The sequence below is a fragment of the Saccopteryx leptura genome, unplaced genomic scaffold (genome assembly GCF_036850995.1).
Source record: "Saccopteryx leptura isolate mSacLep1 unplaced genomic scaffold, mSacLep1_pri_phased_curated manual_scaffold_16, whole genome shotgun sequence".
NCBI lineage: Eukaryota > Metazoa > Chordata > Mammalia > Chiroptera > Emballonuridae > Saccopteryx > Saccopteryx leptura.
In genome coordinates this window covers 2,158,508-2,185,301 of record NW_027095698.1, presented here as the reverse complement: position 1 = coordinate 2,185,301, position 26,794 = coordinate 2,158,508, and the positions used below count along the sequence as shown (strand labels likewise).

The window sequence follows — 26,794 nt, the reverse complement described above, 5'->3', positions numbered from 1 at the left end:
ATGTAATTATTTGTGGTTTTGAAATTTATATGGATTTTTTCACCCAGTATTATGTTAGTAATACAGTTATATTGATACCTGTAAAAATAATTAATTTTCACTAACATATTTATTCATATATACACACATATATATTTTTAATAGATAATATTTTTAGAACAGTTTTTGGAAACAGAAAAATGGAGCAGAAGGTACAGAGATTTCTATATAGCCCTAGCCTCCACATAGACAGCCTTTCTCAATAGCAATATGCACCACCAGAGGGGTATAATTGTTGTAGTTAATGAGCTTACAATGACAAATCGTAATCACTTAAATCCGTGATATACATTAGCATTCCTCTTACTGTTATAAATTCATGGGCTTGGACAAACGTATAATGACATATATACATGACTATAGCATTCAAAGAATAACTTCATTGCCCTATGAGTCCTCAGTGCTCCTCCTATTCAAACCTCCCTCTCCTCACCCCCTGGCAATCACTCAGCTTTTTACTGATAACAGAGATTTGCCTTTCCAGAGTATCATAAACTGGGATCATACAGTATGTAGCCTTTCAAATTACCTTTATTCACTTAGTAAGATGCACTTAATTTTCTTCATGTCTCTTCTTGGCTTAATATCTTATTCTCTTTATCACTAAAAAATATACTGTTTTCTTAAATGAACCACAGTTTATCTATTCACCTACTAAAAGAAATCCTGGTTGCTTCTCAGTTTGGGCAATTATAATAAAGCTGAGATTAAAATCTCCATGTGTGAGATTTTATGTGGACCTCAATTTGCAGCTACTCTGGATGAATTCCAGGAGCACGGTTGCTGGATTATGTGATAAGAGGATGTTTAGTGTTATAAGAGAGCACCAAACTGTCTTCTAAAATGAATGTCATTTTTGCATCCTCACTAGGAATCAATGGGAGTTTCTGTTACTCCACATCCTTGTCTGCATTTGGTGTTGTCAGTGTTCTTTATGCTCACCATTCCAATAAGAGTGTTGGGATGTCTTACTTATTTTCCATTCTCCTAATGACATTTGATGTAAAGCATCTTTTCAGATGCTTATTTCTCATGTGTATATGATGTTTGGTGAGGTGTCTGTTAAGGTCTTAGACCCATTTTTTAAATTGTGCTGTTTTCTTACTGTTGAATTTTAAGACTTCTTTGTATAATTGGATTATAGACCCTTATCAGATGTGTATTTTGAAAATATTTTCTCCAAATCTGTCATTTATTTTTTTATTCTCCTAAAAGTGTCCTTGATAGAGCAGAAATATTTAATGAAATACAGCTTATCAATTTTTTCTTTGATTGATTATACCTTTGTGTTGTATCAAAAAGTCATTTCCAAAACCAGCAGTCATCTGGATTTCATTCTAAGTTATCTTCTAGAAGTTTTATTGCTTTGTGTTTTACATTCAGATTTGTGATCTATTCTGAGTTCATTTTTTATAAAGGGTATAAAGATTATGTCTAGAATTTTTGTATCTGTATGCCCATTTGTTCCAGAATCATTTGTTAAAAAGACTATTTTTGCTCCATTGTATTGCCTTTGTTCCTTTGTCAAAGTTTAGTTGACTGTATTCATGCAGTTCTTTTCTGGTCTTTCAATCCTGTTGCATTGACCTATTTGTCTTCTTTTTTGCCATTACCACAATGCTTTTTTTATTTCTGTACCATTAGAGTAAGTCTTGAGGTTGGGTAATGTCAGTTCTCCAAATCTCTCTTCTCCTTTAATACTGTGTTGGCTATTCTGGGGTTTTTGACTCCTTATATAAACTTTAAAGTTTATGCGCATGGCTGGTTTGCTCAGTGGATAGAGTGTCAGCCTGGCATATGGACAATCCCAGGTTAATCCTTGGTCAGGACACATATGAGAAGTGACCATTTCCTCCTCTTGCCCTCTCTCTCTCCCTTCTTTTTCTTCTCCTCTTGCAACCAGTCCAGTGGCTCAGTTGGTTTGAGCATCAGGCTCAGGCACTAAGGATAGTTTTGTTGATTTGAGCATCGGCCACAGACAGGGGTTGCTGGGTGGATCCCAGTTAGGGTGCATACAGGAGTCTATCTCCTCTCCTGGCCGGGAATCGAACCCGGGTCCTTCGCACACCAGGCCGACGCTCTACCACTGAGCCAACCGGCCAGGGCCTAATTACTATTATTTAAAAAATAAAAATGGCCCTGGCTGGTTGGCTCAGCCGTAGAGCGTCAGCCTGGTGTGCGGGGGACCTGGGTTCGATTCCCGGCCAGGGCACACAGGAGAAGCGCCCATCTGCTTCTCCACCCCTCCCCCTCTCCTTCCTCTCTGTCTCTCTCTTCCCCTCCTGCAGCCAAGGCTCCATTGGATCAAAGATGGCCCGGGCGCTGGGGATGGCTCCTTGGCCTCTGCCCCAGGCGCTGGAGAGGCTCTGGTCGCAGCAGAGCGACGCCCCGGAGGGGCAGAGCATCGCCCCTGGTGGGCGTGCCGGGTGGATCCCCGTCGGGCGCATGCGGGAGTCTGTCTGACTGTCTCTCCCCGTTTCCAGCTTCAGAAAAATACAATAAATAAATAAATAAATAAATAAATAAATAAATAAATAAATAAATAAAAATTCTGCCTGACCAGGCGGTGGCGCAGTGGATAGAGCGTCGGACTGGGACACAAAGGACCCATGTTCAAAACTCTGAGCTTGAGCGTGGGCTCATCTAGTTTGAGCACAGCTCACCAGCTTGAACTGAAGCTCGCTGGCTTGAGCAAGAGGTCACTTGTTCTGCTGTAGCCTCCTGGTCAAGGCACATATGAGAAAGCAATCAATGAACAATTAAGGTGCCACAACAAAGAATTGATGCTTCTCATCTTCTCATCTCTATCCCTTCCTGTCTGTCTGTCCCTATCTGGCCCTCTCTCTGTCTCTGTCACAAAAGAAAGAAAGAAAGAAACAAACAAACATAAAAATCTGTCCCTCAATTCCAAACCTAATTTTGCTAAAATAAAAACTATTTTGATTTATGTGAGCCCATGTGGTTATTTTATTTGGAGAGAAATTCTATCTGAATGGCAACTAGACATTAACCTTCACAACTTTAAAGAAATGTCCTGGAAAACAATTCAGTCGGCCCATATTATCATTACATCGATACAACAGTGAGAGGATGATTAATGGGAGAAGTCCAACAAAAGGTTAGAAAACTAATAAATATTGAGGCTAGAGTCAGTGGCTAATTAAAATCACATAAACAGAAAATCAGATATCCAAACCTCCACATTTATAGTGCGCCTTTTAAAATTCAAAACCCAATGATCCTAGCCTTTAAAGAATAAATAAAAATGGATGGATAGATAGATCCTAGGTTTGTATAAAATTTTTACATACATGGGAATACAGTATATACAAGATAATTTTCACTTAAAAAGTTATTTGGAGTTTTTTCTATACCTGTTTCATTTTTAAAGTACTTTTTTAGTATTCCAGTCTGTAAAGATAATATATTTACCCAGTCATGTAATGAAAAATAATTAGCTTGTTGCGATGATTTGTAATAAAATTTTTTTTGTGAAATGACACAATGAACATAATTTAGTGTGTATCTGTATATATCTATATGTATTGAAATATAAAATATAGCTTTATAAGTAAAAGTAAGTAAAGTGTATGTGTATTTAAAATTTTTATATTTTCATCAATAATAAATAATGTTTTTATTTTCCTGCATAATTTTATACACAATAGATAAAAACATTATTGTAACTTTAAAGAGTGATTTTATGTACCTTTAATTATAATGAAGGTTATTTGGGTATTTTTTGTTTGTTTTGTTTTTTAGTGAGAGAGAGACAGAGACAGACAGACCTACAGTAAGGGAGAGAGATGAGAAGCATCAACTCGGAGTGGCGTCACGTTAGTTGTTAATTGATTGCTTTACATACATGACTGGATGGGGTTGACTCTATGACCACTGGATCATGTCTATGAACATACACTCACGTTGATGACTGCGCTAAAGCTGGTTGAGACTGCAATCAAGCCTACGACCTCTAGGATTAAAGCCTGGGTCCTCAGTATCCCAGGTCAATGCTCTATGTACTATACCACTGGCGGTTAGTAAATTATTTGTTTTATAATTTATTTTATTTTATTTTATTTATTCATTTTAGAGAGGAGAGAGAGAGGGAGAGAGAGAGACACACACAGAGAGAGAGAGAGAGAGAGAGAGAGAGAGAGAGGAGAGAGAGACGGGGGGAGGAGCTGGAAGCATCAACTCCCATATGTGCCTTGACCAGGCAAGCCCAGGGTTTCAAACCGGCGACCTCAGTGGTGCAGGTCAACGCTTTATCCACTGCGTCACCACAGGTCAGGCCAATTATTTGTATTTTTTAAGTGAAACTGTTCCAGGTTGTTTATTTTCTTAGTTTTTTTTCTTTGTTTTTGTTTTTTTTAGGTATTATTTCCATGGACCTTTTTGTACACTAAGGAAATTAACCTTCATCTCTGATATGAGTAAAGCTATTTCTTTGTTGTTTTGTAGACAATTCACGAAAGCAGACATGCCAGGTGTTAGAAAGGGAGGATGGATATGACGATAAAGGCGACAGAAAACTGCTGAGGAGACAGAGTCTCTGTGTCTTGTTTGTAATGATGACAATACAAATCTATACAAGTGATAAAATGCCCTAATCATACATAAAGTCCTACAGGAATGTATACATGAAAAAATAGTAAATCTGAGTAGGGTCTGCCCTCAGGTTTAGTGCAGTGTTCCTGTCAGTGTCCTGGAGGTGATACTACTGTTCTTAACGCTGGGAGAAGCTGGGTGATGGGGACCTGGGATGTCTCTGGACTATTTCTCCCATGTCTTGTGAGTTTATGATATTTCAAAAAATTTTTAAAAATTTAAATCTCAACAAATCTCAAGTTATATAAACTGAAAGTAAAACCTACCTAGATACATCACATTCAAACCAATAATCAAAGGTTTTAAAAAATCTCAAAAATGAATGAAAGAAAAGTTTCCTATAACTATTCTAGACCCTCTATTAGATGCTTTTACTTGTGCCTTCTTACCCTCACACTTAGTATTATTTCAGGTATTATGGCCTCTATGTTCAAGATGAGATGTGTTGATTCAGAAAGTAGATAACGCTGCTAAGTAGCAGTAAGGAATCTAAACCCATGTCTACTCTATGGAACTTGATTTTGTTTTGAAGTCATTTGGTTTACAGACCCAAACATTTTAAATGCCCCATCCTAGTTAATCAAGGAAATTGAGTGTGAGTATATCCCTTATGTTTCAATATCAAGTTAGAGGAATATAATGTTACTCCTTTCTAGATTAGATCATTCCAACTATTAAAATGGAATAAATGATCACATTGAAGCTAATTTGCATCAATGAAGGCACATCATGTTAAAAACAACAGTAAATGACTCAGGCTAATGAAAGAGAAATCAAAAATTTATTCAAGTGTGAGTGCAGAGTTTTGTGGACTACAGTCACATTTAAAACAGCCAGGTCTTTCAAATCAAAACAAAACATAAAAAGGATTCATCAGTGAATACACCCAATTTGAGTTGCAGACAAAGGATAACTGGCCACTACCTCCAGCGTCTCTGTCTCTTCTGTTTTAATTTCCCAAGCTATTGATATAGATTGGTCGAACATGGATAGATATTTACCCCCAGGTCGATCATGAAAGCCAATTTGTGAAGTAATGATTTTACCTGGCTAGTCTTTGTGACTTGCCCACATATTTGGCTCAAAATCGGAGCCGCTGTTCAATGGAAGGTGTAAAAATACTAGTGAGGTAAAACGGACAGCTAGTATAATCCACCTGTTCACTTCTTCAAGTTGTGCACACTGGCACATTTATATGTATTTTCACACATACATGTATCTATGGGGAGGGATGGAGCACAACGTGATTGGTTTCAAGGTAACCTAAATGTATATACATCCAGGTGTCCACAATGCTAGTGAAGATGTACACTTTAATCATTTTAAGAGTGTAAATGCTATAAATTATAGAGAGCATAATTTAAAAGTGGAACTATTTTGATTTCATTTCTCCTGTATGGTTTTGTGAAGTATAAATAATACTTTTTTAATTTTTATTTTTTTCTGAGTCTGAAGATGCCAGAGTGGCAAAAATTAAAATGTGTCTTTGGAAATTTACAAAGTTAAAAAAGTGTAAATGAGAGGCAAACATGCAAATTTTGTTTTTAAAAAGTTGGTAGCTTTTACCCTTCTATAGTTATTAAGCTTTGAACTTCACTGTGGCATTGTGGACCTCTGTGTAGATAGATTCATGGGAGATTGTCATGAGCATGCATTTTGTGTGCCATCCTTTCCTGTAGATCATAGTTGCTTTTCCTTTCGTCCCTGCTCCTCTCTCAATAATAAGAATGTTTGTCCTCCAGTCCTACTATGTGGGGGAGGATGTTCTAGGGAGCTAGGGGAAAGGCATGTGTTTCTTAAAGACAACTATATAGAAAAATATGCAAGGTTGTTAACAAAGATCACTTTTAGGAAAATGTGAGGGTGAGGACAGGAAAGGAGAATTACAATCTGTATTATTTAAATTCTGTATGATCTACGTTTCAGGGGCTGTGACCTGCCTTCTCCCTCAGGAAAGTGGATAGTATGAAAAAGGGTTGTCTGCTCATATTAGTGATACATCACTAGAGATGGTGGTGCTAGATATACATAAAGAGGGTGGGTGCTATGGCTGCTAAAAAAAGTACAGCCCCTCAGTAGAGTTTAAAGAGGTTTGCTTCCTCTCCTTCAGGGGCTATGACCTGACTTCTGCCTCAGGAAGGTGGTGGATAGTATGAAAAGGGGTTGTCAGCTCATATTGTGCTATGGCAGTAGAGCAGGTGGTAGATATGCATAAAAAGGGTGGGTGCTGTGGCTGCTAAAAAAAAGTTTAGCCCCTCAGTAGTCTAACCTACTTCACTTTCTCTCTTTCAGGGGCTGAAAAATAGTCTGTTTAGTTGAAAGGGGTTGTCTTAAATCCAAGATGGTTTTCCTTCTGCCATCTTAATGTTGCCTTCTTAAGTTTCCTGTTCTCTTCTTGACACTTTTTGCGGTTCATACGGGCCATGGCACGATGGAAAACATGGCAGCTGAAGCCCTCAGTGACCCCGTACTCCACGTGCTCCTGCAGGACCTGTAAGCTGGGGAACACCCGGCAGCAGGCCATGCACTTGAAGCCACGGTCCGGGGCCACCAGCCGCTCAGGTGTCTTGGCCCTGGGATATTCGTCCAGACCTGAAGGCTCTGCTAGAGTCTCAGCCTTCTTCATTTTCCCTTGGGCTCTGGTGTCTAAGCTGGGCTTGTGGTCAGTTAGGTGTCTCTTCTGAGACATGTGAGAGAGGGGGACATTTTTATGGACCTTTTCAATATAGGTCATTTCCTCTATTTTTGTATTTTTAGAAGGGCACACTAAACCTTCTTGTGTTTCCCATAACACATTAGCACCGTTTTTCCTTTGGACAGGTATGTAGTAAATGGTCATGACCCTTTCCTCTGTGTCACGCATTGAGGACATAAAGGGCTTGTTCTTATCAACCGAGTGGAGTAGACAGGCAGCAGGTGGACAGAGAGGAGGAATCTCTGACTGCTCCAAGTCCCGGGATACAGGCATCTGAAGGAATCCTAGGAAAGAAAATTTCAAACATGAGAAAAATAGGATGTGTGCTCGATGTCAGTAGGAGTTAAACTGGCCAGGCCCGGTGTGAGCATGTGGAGTGAATGCTCATGTGTGTGTGATAGTTCCGAATTCCCTGTGTGGCGTGCGTTATTTGAGTTGATTACATGGTATGACTTTGTGGAAAAGAGGATGTAACATAGAACATATATTCTACTGAAATTGTGTTTATATTCTTGGATATATCTCAAGAGTGGTTTGATTTGGTAAAAAGGATGGTGAATGAGTGTGTGCATATTTGTGAGTGGTGTGACAGCACATGTGAGTAGTGCAGGAGTGGGACCTGTTCTCCCTGTGAGGTGGTTAGACTTAGAGTGCAGAGGATGGTGTGAGGCTCTCGGAATGAGCAGCTCTAGGTCCATCTGAGGCTTTGTGGCTGTAGTGAGTAATGGATTCGAAAGACCACAGATGGAAGTTTATTTCCATCAGGGCATGTGAGTTTCTGAATTTTGCTTGGAATGAGGAATTTCAAAGAGGTTATCAGTGTGAGGAAATGTTTATTATTTATGGAATTAGTTGTAAATGGGTGACTTAAAAATGACTGTGTGAAGGAATGAAGGTGTGAGTGTGTATCTATGTGATAACACCAGAGAAATGGAGATATAGGTAGGAAATAAAGGTTTGTGTATTTGGGGGAGGAAACTGAAGAGGAGGAGAAATGGGGCCATACATGGTAAAGGGAATAGATATTTGAATATGTGAGGATGTGAGTTTGTGCTCATCTGAGGGGGCAGGTTCTGATTGCCCTCCCACTCACATATTGGCACAGTCCACGTCCGTACCCACCACTGTCCCCGTGTTCCTGTGTTGGAAATTTGTACTGTGGCTCTTGCCCTGTCCTTGAAGTCATAATCTCTATTTGTCCTTCTTTAGTACTAGTCTGTCTGACTGGTAGCCCTTTCCTGTGTGTGAGGGGACAGTGAAATCAGTAGAGACTGGGCTGAGCAGCCCAGTGGCATCTTTTGTCCAAGCTCAGATCCCTCCTGTGTATGTTCCCTACCACCCTCATTAGGACGGGGACTCTTGGATGCAGAAAGGTGCCCCATTGAATCATCTGAGGATGCAGAGTTTTCATGCACTGTCTGAGCAGATGCTGAGAGCTCTGCAATTGATTGAAGTTCTGGGGAATGGAATAAAGAAACAACATTGAGATGATACATATTTTGGGGTCTCTGTCAATTCAAAAAATACATGTGGAGTGGACATTATATGTCAGTCATCAGTACCACACATGACACTTGCTCTCATAGAAATTAAGGTGACCTTGCCATTTAAATTCCATTTTCCTCATATATAAATACTTACTAGAATTTTGTGTTTGATGGATGTCAGTGGGATTAGGAATTTTGTATGTGATATTCTGGAGATCGATACAGATGAACAAAAATAAGATCCATGCCTGAAAATATTATGTAGGGACTAATATTGGATATCAACTCAATGTCCTCATGAAAAATTGTATAATTTGGAAATGTGTAGTGCACATTTTAAGAGAATTCTGCACTTATACCTGTTTATATTGATACCTATGTTGATATAGATATATATAGAAAAATATAAAGATAAATTTTATTGTTACAGAAATTAAATTTGTTATTAGGTTGTTACTATCCATATTTCAGTGTTAACCATGCTCACTGGTTATTATTAAAATATTTAAAATTATCCTCCTCTGTTATAAATGTGTCTGACGTACACATTATTAACATTTGTAGCGTAATGTTCTGCTGAATGTAATGTGTTTTGTGTTTAAATTCATAACATGTTGTATTTACTGGGCCAGTTTTTTTGTGTGTGTGATAGGTTAGCTGTTTATGAATTTGAATATTGATGAGTTTTGTGTGATTGGGGTTGGTATGGATATTTTGGGTCTGTGTGTTACTTCAGTACCTATTTATGTGTATGGATTCTATTTTCTATGATTATACATTGTGTTTTATATAGTATATGTATTTGATAGGGAATGTCTTACTGAGCATATTCCTTTGAGAACAGTGAAATAAGTGTGTCTGTAAAATATGATAGAAAAATAATGAACATGAGGATGTGAAAATCAAGGGTTATAAGAGAAAGAGTAGGTATGCATTGAAAACAGGTACTGTGTGAAGAGGCAAAGTAAATGAGACTGCAGAGAAGAAAGTGTAATGTTGAGTGTGCAGTGAAACATGATTGCATTAGGAAATGAAAGTATGAAGGTCTGAGTTCTGAAAGAGGTAAGACAGTATCTGGACACTAAGACCTAACAATCTTTCATCGGAAAAAATGTGTCCATATTACAAACCAATGTAATACAATGTAAACACATATTTCAAGTAGTTGCAGACTGAAAGCAACCCAAATGCTCAGAAAAGTATACCTTATAAATGAATTGTATTCATGGATGGTACACGTAGACCAAAAATCAACAAAACCACAAGCAACATCAATAAATTATACAAATATAACAATGAGTGAAAAGAGTTAAATGAAAAATGTATATTGGTCCCTTCTATTTCCATAACATTTAAAAGCAGGTATAACTAACTAATCCTGGGACTTAAGGGTTTGAAAATTTATGTCTTTGTACGGTAGGGACAAAAATACAGTGTGGAGCATTTAGATGCGTGTAGGAGACCTTAAGGAAATGAATGAGGAAGACAGTGAGTGCCGATGGGGGTGGTGAGGGAACAAGACAGATGGGAACACTTTGCTATGAAAATATGTGAATGAGATGGGGTCCTGGACAGAGCATCTCTGTGCTCTTCTTTCAGTTCTAGACGATCGTTCCACTTTGACCCGTTTGAAGTTGTCAGTGCTTTCACCCCTCCTGGTAAAATGCCAGGCTCTTGTCTGGTGTATACTAACCAATCTTCCCTGCCATTCTGATAAAACTCTCATCCCCTTAGTCCAGGGGTCGGGAACCTATGGCTTGCGAGCCAGATGTGGCTCTTTTGATGTCTGTATCTAGCTTGCAAACAAATCTTTAATAAAAAAAGAAATGTTAAAAATATAAAACATTCTCATGTATTACAATCCATTCATTTCCTACCGCTCATGTTCATAGTTGCGGGGGGCTGGAGCCAATCACAGCTGTCCTCTGGGACAACACCAAATTTTTATTGGATAATGCGTAACGTACACAGGTCGTTGTATGGCTCTCATGGAATTACATTTTAAAATATGTGGCATTCATGGCTCTCTCAGCCAAAAAGGTTCCCGACCCCTGCCTTAGTCCATCTCCCATTATTTCCTCCAAAATAACGCTGTTCTCTTCTACTTTCCATGGTCTTGGTTCAGTTTTTTTAAAGTGTTTTTTGTTGTTGTTTTGTTTTTTGAAATTCATTGCTTCTACTGCTGATCACATTAAAGAAGATGCAAAAGAATTCGGAGGGGTTTTTTGTCCTGAGCAGCCTGTACTGACTAATGGACAGAATCACTCAGCTCATCTCGACCATTTCTAGATCTCAACCTCCCTTTGCATCTTATTCAGGAGTTCCTCCTTACCATCAGGTGTCCAATCATCTTTAGAAGAAATGTAAATTATGTCATCTGAAGTAGAGGATATCTCCAAAACTTTCTGGGTCTCAGTTAGGGCCACTGCTGTGTGCCGGCTCTGTGAAGCATCTTCTTGTGAATTCAACTCTGCTGAAATTGAACAAAAATAATAGGGATGTGGTCCAAGTTTCTTATTTGTGTATTGATCTGTCCTTAAAAGGAACATTGTCTGCTATGTGATTGTTGTGTAAAAATACATGCCATTCATCTTCATGGAGAGTGTAGATGATTACTACGGAACTTTTACTGCACAAGGATATTTATTGTGTCAGTGAATATCATTGGTGCCTGGGTTTGTATTAAGATGCATCTTTGTATATGGAACAGAGACTGCTTTCTCATTTCTACCTAAAGAAATAACTATATTGTATTTAGCAGCTTTCCTTGTACGTAGTTCTTACCATGTGATTACGTTTCTACAATGGAAAGTGAATGGAAATGAAATGAGCCACTTCTAACATCACCATATAAACCTCTCATGTGCGTCTCTTTACTCTTGCCTTTTGTAGTTGATGGTGATACAGGAATCTTGGGGATTCCAATACATGAAACATTTTGATGTAATGCTTGGATTTCTAGGAAAGGAAATTTGAAACAGAAGAAAAGTAGAATATGTGTGTGAAATCTTTAGTAGTAAAAAGGGCCATGCCCTGTGTGAGCATGCAGAGTGAAAATCCACCTGTAGGTGATATTTTAGAAATCTGTGTGTGTAGGAATGTAGTTAAGAGTGTACCTATGTGATGCTACTACAGAAGGAGAAAGATAGATGAGGAATGAAGGCTTGTGTATTTGGGGAAAAACTGAAAAGGTAGAGGATAGATGTGTGAGTGTGTGCGAGGATATGAATAGGTGCTCACCTGAGGGGGCAGGTCCACTCACATATCAACACAGTCCACCCGCCACCCACAGCCATTTCACTGTTGCTATTTTGGAAACTTGTGCTGAGGCACCTTGCCCTGTCCTTGAAGGTGCACTCCCTATGTGTCTCTCTGCAGAAGCTTTAGTACTAATCCGTCTGCCCTGTAGCCTTTTCCTGTGTCTGAGGGAACAGTGACATCAGTAGAGACTGAACTGAGCAGCTCAGCTGCTTCTCTTCTCCAAGCTCAGATCCCACCTGTGTGTGTTCCTTACCATCCTCATCAGGACGGGGAAGCCTGGATACAAAGAAGTCCTCTGCTGGGGGTAATGAGTATCCGTGTGCTGTGGGACCACATGCTGGGGTCTCCACAACTGATTCCAGTTCTGGGGAATGGAATACATAAAGCACATTGATATGAGACATTTTCTGGGGTTTGTGTCAATTAAAAAAAATACATAATGAGTGGAAATTATATGTCAGGCATTATTACCTCACGTGACATGTGCTCTCATAGAAATTAAAGTGACTTTCCCATTTAAAATTACCTTAATTCTAAAATATAAACAACTATTAAAATTCTGTGTTTGATGCATGTCAGTAGGATTAGAAATGTTGTATATGATATTTCTGAAGGTCTACACAAAATAACATATCTAGAACCATGCCTGAAAGAGTATGCAGAAACTAAAAGTTGGATAAGAACTCAACATCCCCCTTTAAAACTGTACAATTTGGAGATATGTGGTGAAAGCTTTATAAAGATTTCTGCACTTATATCTACCAATTTATTTTGATATGTATATTGATATAGATATATACATATATGCATGTAGAGAGATGTAAAGATTAATTTTTGTTACAGAAATTCATTGTTCATTATTATGATGTCACTGCCCCCATTTCAGTGTTAACAATGCTTACTGGTCATTATTGAAATGTTTAAGATTATCATCATCTGACAAGAATGTGTCTCTTCTATATATTATTCTGATTTGTAGCAAAATAGTGTGTGGAATGAAACAGGTATGGTGTTTAAGTCAATTAAGTTTTGATTAACACAATGTCATGGTTTAATATGTGATTGGTTTGGTGCTTGTGAATCTGAATATAGATGAGTTTTATATGACTGAGGATGGTTAGCGATTTTTCTCTGTGTGTTAGTTCAGCACATATTTTCTGTTTGATGTGTTTTCTGTGACTATGGATTTGTGTGTGTTTTATATATATTACATGGATTAGATATGGAATGTTATTATTGAGCCTATTCATTTTGTGACCAGTGTAATTAGTTTAGTAGCATATGTGAGGAAATAATTAAAGAGTGCGAGAGTGTTAAAATCAAGAATTATAATACAAGCATACATAGGCTTTGAAATAATGACACTGTGTGCAGAGCTAATTTAAATGAGTGTGCAGAGAAGAGTGTATGAGGTTACATGTGCAGTAACAAGTGACTGCACTAGGAAATAAATGTATGGAATACTGGCTCTGGCCAGTTGGCTCAGTGGATAGAGCATCAGCCCGGCTTGCAAATGTCCCTGGTTCTATCCCTGGTCTGGGCACACATGAGAAGTGATTCTAATTCTCTTTTCCTCCATCTCACTCTTCTCTCTCTGGGCTTTGAGGATGACTTATCTGGTCTGAGCCTCGACCTCAGGTGATGAGGATGGCTCCATTGATTGGAGCATTGGCCCAGAGAGGGGTTGCTGGGTGGATCCAGGTTGGGTTCATGCAGGAGTGTATATTTCTAACTCCCTCCTCTCACTTAAAAAAAATTTAGAACATTGAGTTGAAGGAGTAGTGTAGAGAATGAAAACTAAGATCTAGTAACCTAATCCTTAAGCGTTCATCAAACAGAAAAATGTTCATATTGTGAATCGATGTATTAGAACAGGGGTAGTCAACCTTTTTATACCTACTGCCCACTCTTGTATCTCTGTTAGTAGGAAAATTTTCTAACTGCCCACTGGTTCCACAGTAATGGTGATTTATAAAGTAGGGAAGTAACTTTACTTTATAAAATTTATAAAGCAGAGTTATATACAGCAAGTTAAAGCATAAAATAATAATTACTTACCAAGTACTTTATGTCAGATTTTTGCTAAGTTTGACAGAACAAATCTTTATAAAACAACTTACTACAGTTAAATCTATTTTTTTATTTATAATTTGGTTGCTCCGCTACCACCCACCATGAAAGCTGGAACGCCCACTAGTGGGCGGTAGGGACCAGGTTGACTACCACTGTATTAGAATATTAAAACATCTCCATTTCTTGTAATCCCAGAGTGAAAGCAAGCCAAAGATTAGAAAAGTACAATCAATAAAGAAATTGTATTCATGCAATGGTATGCATACACCAAAAATAACGGGACAAGCTTCTTGGATAAGTTACACAAATATAATGAGAGGAACCAGACACAAAGTATGTATTGTGGCCGTCTAGTTCTATAACATTTAAAACAGGGAGGACCAACCTAGACCTTAGAAGTCAGAGAAATCATAACTTTTTGTCTGGTAGGACAAAACTACACCACGGAGAATTTAGATGCATGTAGGAGACCTTAAGGAAATGAATGAGGAAGACGGTGAGTGCCGATGGGGGTGGTGAGGGAAGAAGACGAGTGGGAACACTTTGCTGTGAAAATATGTGGATGAGATGGGGTCCTGGACAGAGCATCTCTGTGCTCTCCTTTCAGTTCTAGACGATCGTTCCACTTTGACCCGTTTGAAGTTGTCAGTGCTTTCACCCCTCCTGGTAAAATGCCAGGCTCTTGTCTGGCGTATACTAACCAATCTTCCCTGCCCTTCTGATAAAACTCTCAAAGCCATAGGCCATCTTCCATTACTCCTTCAAATATAACACTGTTCTCCTCTGCTTTCCCTGGGCTTAGTCCAGTTCTTTAAAGTGTGTGTTTGTCTGTTTTAAATTCATTGCTTCTACTACTGATCACATGCAAGAAGATGCAGAAGCTTTCTGAGGTTCTTTTGTTCTGGGCAGCATTGTATCAACTAATGGACTAATGGGCAGAATCATTCACCACGTTTCTGGGCCATTTCTAGATCCCAACCCCATTTGCATTTTATTCAGTACTTCCTCCTTACCATCACCTGTCTGGTCATCTTTAGAAGAAATGGAAATTATGTCATCTGAATTAGAAGAGATTTCCCAAACTTTCTGTGTCTCAGTTATGGCCACTGCCATGTGTTGGCTCTGTAAAGCATCTTCTCGTAAATTCAACTCTGCTGAGAAATTATATAAAAATGATAGGGATGTGGTCTAGGTTTGTTATTTGTATATTTATCTGTTCATAAAAAAATAATAAGTGTCAGCTATGTGATTGTTGTGCAGGAGTAGGACCTGTGCTCAGCGTGAAATGTAAGACGCAGAGTGTGAGAGGACGGATGTGTTGCTCTCAGGATAAGCATCTCTATGAAGGTCTGAGGCTCTGTGCCTGAAGGGCCACGTGGATTAGTCAGACAACTGATGAAAGTTTATTTCCATCAGCGCATGTAATATCTTTTAGTTTTCTCGATAATGAGGAGACAAGTTATCTGTGTGAGGGGATGTGAATTATTTATGAAATTAGTTGTAAATGGGTGAGTCTGAAAATAACATGTGATGGAATGAAGGTAAGAGGGTACCTCTGTGATGCTACTAGAGAAGGAGAAGATAGATGGGCAATGTAGGCTTGTGTTTTGGGGGGGAAAAGTGAAAAGATGAAGAAACAGGGCCATACCTGTTTGAAGGAGGACAGTTGTAAGTATGTGTGAGGATGTGAGTTTGTGCTCATCTGAGGAGGCAGGGAGGTGCCCCGTTAAATCTTTTGAGGATGAAAAGTTTTCATGTACTGTCTGACCAGATTTTGAGGCCTCCACAATTGATTCCAGTTTTATAAATGGCATAAGTAAAGAAGATTGATATGAGACATTTTCTAGTGTTTGTTAATTAAAAAAAAACACACAGTGTGTGGAAATCTGATATCAGGAATCATTACCACACATGACACTTGTTCTCATAGAAATTAAGGTGACTTTCCCATTTAAAAATTCATTTATTCCAAAATATAAATAAACACCCATTAAAATTTTGTGTTCGATGGATGCCTTTGGGAAAGTCATTTTGGATACGATATTTTCTGAAAGTCTACATGAAATAACAAAACTAGAATCATGCCTGAAGGACAGTGTGCAGGAACTAAAAATTGGAATTCAACTCAATGTCCCCATAAAAAAGTGTACGATTGGGGACATGTGGTGTAATTTTTATGAAGATTTCTGCATGTCTACCTTTTTATATTGATGTTATATTGTTTTCAACATACGTATATGTATAGAGAGATTTAAAGATAAATTTTTATTGTTACAGAAATTAACTATTCATTAATACCAGGTCACTGTATCATATCAGTGTCAACCATGCTCACTGGTCATTATTGAAATGTATAAAATTATTATCTGTCATGAATGTATCTCATGTATATTACTCAGATTTGTAGCAAAATTGTATTTGAATGCAATATACTTGCTGTTTAAGTCAATAAATTTTTGGTTAATACAGCGATAAGGCTTAATGATGATTAATTTGGTGTTTGTGAATCTGAATATAGATGAGTTTTATATGACTGAGGATGGTTAGCAATTTTTCTCTGTGTGTTACTTCAGCATATATTTTGTGTTTGATGTGTTTTCTGTAACTATTGTTTTGCATGTGTTTTATATATATTATATGGATTAGATAGGGAATGTTATTATTGAGCCTATTCATTTTGTGACCAGTGGAATTAATTTATTTGTATATGTGAGGGAGTAATTAAAGAATATGAGGATGTGAAAATAAAGGATTATAAGACACACAATACATGGGCTTTGAAAAAAAGACTTTGTGTGCAGAGCCAATATAAATGAGAGTTTAGAGAAGAGTGTGTAAGGTTATGTGTGCAATAACACGTGATTGTATTAGGAAATAAAAGAATGGAATACTGAGTCCTGAAGGGTAATGTAGAGTATAGAAACTAAGATCTAGCAATCTAACTCTTAAGCATTCATCAAACAGAAATAGTCATATTGCAAATCAATATAATAGAATGTTAAAACATCTCCATTCCTTGTAGTCCCAGAGTGAAAGCAATCCAAATTTTAGAAAAATATAATCAATAAAGAAATTAAATTCATGCGATAGTATGCATATATCAAGAATGAACAAACTAAATTGAAATGCATCTTGGATAAATTATACAAATATAATAAGTGAAAGGAATCAGACACAATATATGCATTGTGCCCATCTATTTCTATAACATTTAAAAACTAGGATAACTAATGTAGACCCAGGAGTCAGAGAAAGTATAACTCTTTGTATGGTAGGAGAAAAATATGCCGTGGAGAATTAGGTTCGTGTGGGAGAGTATAAGGAAATAAATGACGGGTATTCTGAGTGCCAGTGGGGGCGATGAGGGAAGAAGACCAATGGGAACACTTTGCTATGAAAATATATGGATGAGATGGGGTCATTGACAGAGCATCTCTGTACTCTCCTTTTATTGCAGTTCTAGACGATCATTCCAGTTTTCACCGGTTTCAGGTTGTCTGTACGTTCACACCTTCCTGATAATTTACCATGCCCTTGTCTGGCTTATAGTAACGTATTTTTTCATGTTATTCTGATAAAACTCTCATGCCCTTAGTCTATTACTCATTGTTCTCTGATCTGTCTGGGCTTTGTCCAGTCCTTTAAAGTGGGTTTATTTTTTCTGGAAATTTATTGTTTCCACTGCTGATAACATGGAAGAAGATGCAGAAACATCTGAGGTCCTTTTTTCCAGGGCAGCCTTGTACCGACTGCTGGGCAAACTTACTCAGTCATTTCTAAATCCCAGTCTACCTTTGCATCTTCCTCAATAGTTCCTACTTACCTGGATATCTTACATCATCATCATCAGAAATGTAAATTATATCATCTGAACTAGAAGAGATCTCCCAAACTAGCTGGGTCTGAGTTTGGGGCATTGCCACATGCCGGGTCTGCAGAGCATCTTCTTGTAAATTCAACTCTGTAGAAAAATTAAACAAAAATAATAAAATTAAACAAAAATAATAAAAAATTAAACAAAAGTAATAAAAATAATAAAATCATACACAAGTTTATTATTTGTGTATCTATCTGTTCATGAATGAAACAGTAAGTATCAGCTATGTGATTGTTGTGTGAATGCACACGGCCTTCATCTTCATGGACAGTGGAACTCTCCATGCACACTCTCTTCACCTTCATGGTTACTGTGGAACTTTTGATGCACAAGAATATTTATTGTGTCAGTGAATATCATTGGTAACTGTGTTTGCATTAAGATGCTTCTTTGTATACAGGACAGAGACTGCTGTCTCATTTCTACCTAAAACAATAACTATATTGTATTTATCAGCTTTCCTCACAGGTAGTTCTTATGCCGTGATTGTGTTTCTAAAACGGAAAGTTAATGGAAATTACATGTGCCATACGAAACTTTTAGCATCACCATATAAAACTCCTATGTGCTTTTGCCTTTTGTAGTTGATAGGGATACAGGAATCTCATGGATTACAGTACATGAAACATTTTGATGTAATGCTTGGATTTCAATGAAAAAAAAATTCAAACAGAAGAAAAGTAGAATATATTTGTGACATTTTTAGTAGTATATAAGGCCATGCCTTGTGTGACTTGTGGAGTGAAAGTTCATCTGTATGTGATATTTCAGAAGTCTGTGTGTAGTATGCATTATTTGAGCTGTTTACCTGGTATAACTGTGGAAATGAAAATGTGCAATTTTGTTTATGTTCTAGGGAGTTGTGTGTATGTTCTACTACATAACACATGAGCTTCTTTGATCCTGGTAAGAGGGGATGGCGAATGACTGCATTGTTGGTGGTGTGACAGCACATGTAAGCAGGGCAGGAGTGATTTGTTCTCAGATTGAGATGCTAAGACTTAGATTGTTAGAATGCAGCTGTGTAGAACTCGGACGGAGCATCTGTATGAAGGTCTGATGCTTTGAGGCTGGGAGGGACATTCATGGATTAAACACCACGAATCAAAGTTTATTATCATCCCATCAGGTGAGTAATCTATGGTTGGCTCAAAATGAGGGATTTAGAACGGGTTATCTGTGTGAGGGGATGAGAATTCTTTGTGGAGTTAACTGTCAGTGGTTGAGTCTGATAATGATTTTGTGAAGGAGTGTGGAAAGGGTGTAGCTATGTGATGCTCCTGGAGAAGGAGGAAGGTGGACGGGGGATGAGGGTGTGTATTTGGGAGGAAAAGTGAAGCAGAGGAGAGATGGGATCATGCCTGGTGGAAGGAGGGCTGGTGTGAGAGAGTGTGAGGATGTGGGTTTGTGCTGAACTGTGGGTGCAGGTTCTGATTCCACTCCCACTCACATATCACCACAGTCCACCACTGTCCCAGTGTCCCTATCTTGGATTTGTGCTGAGGTAACTTGCCTTGTACTTGAAGCTACTCTCCCTGTGTGTCTCTTGGCTGAAGCTATGATACCACTCAGTGAGCCAATAGCCCTTTTCTGTGTCTGAGGGGACAGTGAAGTCAATGGAGACTGGGCTGAGCAGCTCAGCAGCATCTCTTGTCCAAGCTCGATCCCACCTGTGTGTTTTCCTTACCATCCTCATCAAGACGGGGATGCGTGGATACAGAGTAATCTCCCGTTAGATCTCCTGAGAATAAAGAGTTTTCACGCACTGTCTCACTAGATGCTAAGACCTCTACAATTAATTCCATTCTTAGGGAATGGAATAAATAAAGAACATTGATATGAGACATTTTCTGGTGTTTGCATAAATTAAAAATATACACAATGGTTGAACATTATGTCAGGCAATATTACCACACATGGCACTTGCTCACCTTAGTAATTAAGGTGACTTTTCCATTTAAAATTCTAGTTGCAGAGGTGCTGACCAGTTGGCTCAAAGGTAGAGCCAGTTCAACCTGTCAAAGTCCTAGGTTCAATTCCCAGTTAGGGTATAAAGGAAAGGCCATAATCTTCTCCCTCCCTCCCCTCTCTCTGTCTTTGTCTCTGTCTCTCTCTCTCTCTTCCCATCCTACAGCTTGGCTCGATTTGACCTAGCTGGCTTTGAGTGCTGAGGATGGTTCCATGGTCTCATCTAAGGCACTAAAATACCTCGGTTGCTGAGCAATGAAACAGTGGCTCCAGATGGGCAGAGCATTGCCCGGCAGAGGGCTTCCCAGGTGGGTCCTGGTTGGAGCACATGAAGTACTCTGTCTCTGCCTCTCATTTAATACATACATACATACATACATACATACATACATAATAAATAAATAAATAAATATTAAGAATAATTTCTAGGTACAGGCATGTACCTGGTATATGGAAGTCCCGTGTTCCGTTCCTGGTCAGGGCACACATGGGAAGCGACCACGTGCTTCTCATCCCCTCCCCCTCCTCTTTCTCTTTTCTGCTCCAACAGTCATGAGTTGATTTATTTGAGCTTGTTGGCCCAGGAGCTAAGGGTGACTCTGTGGCACATATGCCCCAAGTGCTAAAAATACCCCAGTTATGAGCATCGGCCCCAGATGGGCAGAGCATTGGCCCCAGTTAACGTCCCCAAGTAGATCCGGTCAGGATACATGTGGGGTTCTGTATCTATGTCATCTTTCCTCTCTTTAAAAGTTAAAAAAAATTCTATGTATCCCAAAATGTAAATAAACACCAATCAAAATTTTGTGCTTCATGGATATTAGTAGGATTGGGAATTTTGGGTGTGATTTCCTGAAGATAGACACAAATTAACAAAACCTAGAACCATTCCTAAAACCTTATATCAACTAATGGACAGAATTATTCACCTCATTTCTGGGCCATTTCTAGATCCCAACATCCATTTGCATTTTACTCAGTACTTCCTTCTTACCGTCATCTGTCAGGTCATCATCGCTGGAAGAAATGTAAATTATGTCTTCTGAAGTGGAGGATATCTCCCAAACATCCTCGGTTTGGAAAGGGCCCACTGCCTTGTAATGGTACCGCAGAGAATATTCTTGCAAATTCAACTCTGCTGAGAAATTAAATAACAATAATATGGAAGTGGTCCATGGATGTTATTTATCAGTCCATGGGACAAACAATAACAGGCTGCTGTGTGACATGTTGAGTGGACCCACATGGGTTGTGTCTTCATGAGTAAAGTGTATGGTTCCTAGGGAACTTTTAAATGCACGGGATATTTATTGTGTCGGTGAATATCATTGGTGCCTGGGTTTACATTAAGATGTTTCTTTGTAAATGGAAAATAACATGTTTACTTTTAACCTAAAGATATGACTATCATTTTCTTCAGCTTTCCTCACAGGAAGTTCTTAACACTAAATTGCATTTCCGCAATGGAAAATAAATGTAAATGACGTGAGTCACTACTAGCATCGCCACAAAACCTCCATGTGCCCCTCTGTGCTCTTGATGTTCCTGGTAGAAGGGGATACAGAAATCTCTGGGATTCCAATACATGAAACATTTTGATGTAGTGCTTGATTCTAGGGAAAATAATTTCAAATAGAATAAGAAACAGAATCTGTGTGTGACCTCATTAGTAGTCATGACAGCCATGCCTTGTATGAGCATATGGAGCGAAAGATATTATGTATTTGATATTTCATAAATGTGTGTGATATATATTATTTGAGTCATTTACATGATATAACTCTGTGGGAATAAGGAGGATGTAGCATTGTTTGTATGTTCTAATGGAGTTGTGTTTATATTCTAGAAAATAACTCGTGAGCTCTTGCATGGTAGTAAGAGGGTATGGCGAATGAGTGTGTGCATGTGTGTTATGCGGTGTGTCAGCACTTGGGAACAGTGCAGAGTGAGACTTTATCTCAGAATGAGATGGTAAGACAGTGTTAGAGGAGGATGTATACCTCTTTGAATGATAATCTGTATGAATGTCTGAGGCTATGTGGCTGGAGGGCCATATGGATTAGATATACAACCAATGGAAGGTCAGTTCCATCATGGCCTGTGGGTTTTCTAGAGTTGGCTCAGAATGAGCAACACACAAGAGGGTTTCTGAGTGAGGAGATTGAACTATTTATAAAATGATTTTGTAAACAGGCGAGTCTGAAAATGATTGTGGAAAAGAATGAAGGTAAAGGTGCACCTCGGTGATGGTACTGTGGTAGGGGAAGAGTAGGGGAAGCTAGCGGAGGAATAAAGGCTTGTGTAATTGAGAGAAAATGTGAAAAGAAGGAGAAATGGGCCATTCCTGGATGAAGGGGGACAGGGTAGTGAGTGTGTGAGGCTGTGAGTTTGTGTTCATCTGAGCATGCAGGTTCGGATTGTCCTCCCACTCACATATCAGTGCAGTTCAACAAGTCACTGACAGTGGTCCCAGTGTGACTGTCATGGAAATTTGTGCTGAGTTTCTAGCCCTGTCTTGAAGGCCCCTACCTATCTGTCCCTGTCAAGAAGCTTTAGTACTAGTCCTTCTGCCCGGTAGCCCTTTCCTGTGCGTGAGGGGACAGTGAAATCTGTGGACACTGGGGTAAGCAGCTCAGCTGCATTGCTGTGTAAGCTCAGATCCCACCTGTGTGTTTTCCTTACCATCCTCAACAGGACAGGGAAGCATGGATGGAAAGTAGTCCTCTGATGAATCTTTTAAGAATAGATAGTTTCCTCCATCTGACTCATTAGCTGCTTGGATCTCCACAACTATTTAGTTATAGGGAATGGAGTAAAAACAAAATATTAAGATGAGACATATTCTGAGTCTGTGCCAATAAAAAATATACATATTGATGGTGACATTATACATCAGTCGTCAGTAACCCCATGACTATTGCTGTCATGGATGTTAAGGTGACATTCTCATATGAAATTTTATATGAAAGTCCATCTCCAAAATATAAATTAACACTTATTAAAATTCTGGGTTTGATAGAAGTCGGTGGGATTACTCATCTTGTATTTCATATTTCAGGAGGGCAATAGAGATATAAGAACCTTAGAATCCCGCCTGAAAGGTAGTTGGTCAGCACTCTAAGTTAGGTCTACGACCGGATATCTTGTTCACTACCACAAGTTCTGTGTGTAGGACCTACCACGCTGGGCCTTGCTTAAGTCCTTTGTCCTTTCACATATTCCTGGTAATGTAACATGTCCTTGTTTGTCCCAGTATCCTAATCTTCCATGTATCTCTCTGAAAACTCTTATCCCCTTAGTCTCAGTCTCATTATTTCCACACACATAACACTGTTCTCCTCTGATCTCCTTGGGCCTTCCCCAGTCCTGTAAGTGTTTTCTCTTCGGATTTCTTTTTCCACTGCTGATCACAAGAAAGAAGATGCAGAAGCATTCCGAGCTTTTTTGTGTCCTAGGCAGCCTTGGATGGCTAATGGGCTCAACTCTGCATTCTGTCTAGATACCACTTCCCTTTTCATCCTATTCAGTACTTCCTTCTTACCAGCATCTATCAGGTCATCTTGAGAAGAAATGGAAATTGTGTCATCTGAAACGGCAGAGACCTCCAAAATATCCTCGGTTTGAAACCGGGCCACTGGCTTCTGATGGAGCTGCTGAATATCTTCTTGCAAATTCAACTGCTGAGAAATTAAATAACAATAATATGGAAATGTCCATGGTTGTTATTTGTGTATTTATCTATCCATGAGACAAACAATAACAGTCTGCTGTGTGACATGTTGAGTGAACCCATTTGGGTAGCGTCTTCATGAATAAAGTATATGGTTCCTAGGGAACTTTTAAATGCACGTGGTATTTATTGTATTGGTAAATATCATTGGTGCCCAGGTTTACATTAGGATGCTTTTTGGTAAATGGAAAATGAACTAATCTTTTCTTTCTACCTAAAGATATAACTATATTGTTTTCTTCAGCTTTCCTCACAGGTGGTTCTTACCACACGATTGTATTTCTACAATGGAAAGTGAATGGAAATGTCGTGAGTCATAATAGCATCCATAAAACCTCCAATGTGGCCTTCTATGATCTTGATGTTTCTAGTTAATTGGGATACGGAAATTCTGTGATTCCATACAAGAAACATTTTGATATAATACTTTCATTTTTAGGAAATAAAATTTCAAGCAGAAGAAAAACTACAGCGGTCCTTCTTCTATCGCAGTGGTTAGGTTCCAGAACCCGCAGCTATAAGTGAAAATCCTCGTTAGTGACCTTTTATTTATTTTATCATTAATATACATTTTAAGGCTTTATGAACCCTTCCTACACTCTTTTAAAGCTTTCCACACTGTTATTAACTTTTCCCACATGTATTTTGCCACAAGAATAATTAAAATAATAAATATATAAAAATACCTATATACTGCAAAATCCCGTGATACAGGGAAAAATCCACTATACTAAATTAAATATATACAAATTAAAAATCCATGATTCAGTGAGATCACGAAGAGTGAACCACAATATGCCGAAGGACAACCGTACGAACGTGACCTCCTTAGTAGTAATGACAGCCATTCCTTGCATGAGCATGTGGAGTGGAAGTTCTTCTGTATGTGGTATTTCACAAATGAGTGTGTGATACAACTCATATCTGTTCTTTGTCTAGGCACCACCAGTTCTTTCATGCTATTCCACAATTTCTCCTTACCTGCACCTAGCTGGTCATCTTGAACAGAAAGAAAAATTGTGTCATCTGAAGGGGGAGAGATCTCCTGAACATTCTATATTTGAAGCGTTGCCACTGCCTTGTAATGGTGCTTCAGGGAATCATCTTGTAAATTCAAGTCTGTAGAGAAATTAAGTAGCAATAATAAGGGAGGGGTCACTGGATGTTATTTGTGTATTTATCAGTCCATGGGACAAACAGTATCAGAATGCTGTGTGACATGTGTGAACTCACATGTGTCGTGTCTTCAAGGAAGTGAGTATGTTTTCTAGGGAACTTTTAAATGCAGAAGGGTATTTATTCTGTCAGTGAGTACCATTGGTGCTTAAGTTTGCATTATGATGCTTCTTTGTAAATGGAATATAGACTTAAGTTTACTCTCTACTGAAAAATATCACTATACAATTTTCTAAAGCTTTTCTTATAGGAATTTCTAACAAAGTGATTGTTTTTCTACAATGGCAAGTGAATGGAAACCATGTTAGTGATTTGTAGCATATCCATATATAGTCCAAGGAGCCCCATTAGTGCTCTAGAATTTCTGGTTGAAGGGGATACAGTAATCTCTGGGATTTCAATTAATGAAACATTATGATGAAACTGCATTTCAAGAAATTCAAATCTCTAACAGAAGTAAAATGGAATATGAGTGTTTTCTCTTTAGTAGTAATGAAAGCCATGCCATGTAGTAGTAGCATGTGGAGTGACAGTACTTCTGTATGTGCTTTTCACCAGGTGTCTGTTATATATGTGATTTGGCTGGTTTCTGTGGTAGAACTCTGCAGGAATGAGCAGGGAGCATTGTATGTATGTTCTGCGAGAGCAGAGTGTATATATTAAAAAATAACTCGTGAGCTCTCTGGTGGTCATAAGAGGTGATGGTGAATGAGTGTGTGCATGTGTGTTATGTGGTGTGACAGCACATGGGAACAGTGCAGGAGTGAGACTGGTGAGCATAGTGAGAAGGTAAGACTTAGTGTAGGGAGGACGGTGCATATCTCTCTGAATGAACACCTGTATGAAGGTCTGAGGCTCTGTTGCTGAACGGACTTATAGATTACATATACAACCAATAGTAGGTCAGTTCCATCATGGCTTGTGAGGTTTTTAGGGAAGGCTCAGAAAGCGATGTAAATCAGGGTTTCTGACTGAAGAAATGTGAAATATTTTTGGAATTATTGTTTACATGGGTGACTGTGAAAATCTTTAGAGGGAATGAATGTGAGTGTTTACCTTTGTGATGCTACTAGAGTAGGGGAAAGTTACCGGAAGGGTGTGGAGGAATGAAGGCTTGTGTGATTGAGAGGATAAGTGGAAAGAAAGCGAAATTCGGCCATTCCTGGTTGAAAAAGGACAGGGTAGTGAATGTGTGAGGATGTCAGTGTGTGTTCATCTGAGCGTGCAGGTTCGTACTGTCCTCCCACTGACATGTCAGTTTAATCCCCCAAGTCACTAACAGTTGCTCCAGGGTTTCCCTGGTGGAAAGTTATTCTGAGTTCCCTGCCCCTTCCTTGAGGCCACTCCTTATGTGTTCCTCTGCAGAAGCTTTCGTACTAACTAGTCCTTCTGTCCAGTATCCTTTCCTGAGAGAGGAAGCAGACAGTGACATCCGTAGACACTGGGCTGAGCAGCTCAGCAGCCTCGCTTATTTAAGCTCAGATCCCACCTGTGTGTGTTTCTTACCGTCTTCATTAGGACGGGGACGCTTGGATGGAGAGTCGTCCTGTGTTAAGTAATCGGAGAGTAAACTCTTCCCTATTTCTCTCTCACTAGATGCTTCGATCTCCACCACTGATTCAGTCATAGGAAATGGAGTAAAAAAAAAAATATTAAGTTGGACATTATCCGGGTCTGTACCAAAAAGAAATTTACATATTGCTGGTGATATTATACATGAGTCTTCATTACCGCACATGACTCTTGCTGTCATAGAAGTTAAGGTGACTTTCCCATATGACATTCTATATGAAAGCCTCTCGACTCCAAAATATATAGTAACACATATTAAAATATTGTGTTTGATGGAATTCAGTGTGATGACTCATGTATCATAA

The 26,794-nt window shown here is 38.7% G+C and overlaps 1 protein-coding gene across 1 annotated transcript in view; it reads left to right on the top strand.

Annotated features, from left to right (window-relative positions):
• Positions 1–26,560, top strand: part of LOC136386841 (dmX-like protein 1) — a 114,940-nt gene extending 88,380 nt beyond the window's left edge. The window contains 2 exon segments of the mRNA XM_066357968.1: positions 3,802–4,075; positions 26,514–26,560. The gene's annotated coding sequence lies outside the window, so the exon portion shown is untranslated.
• Positions 26,561–26,794: the final 234 nt, after the last annotated feature.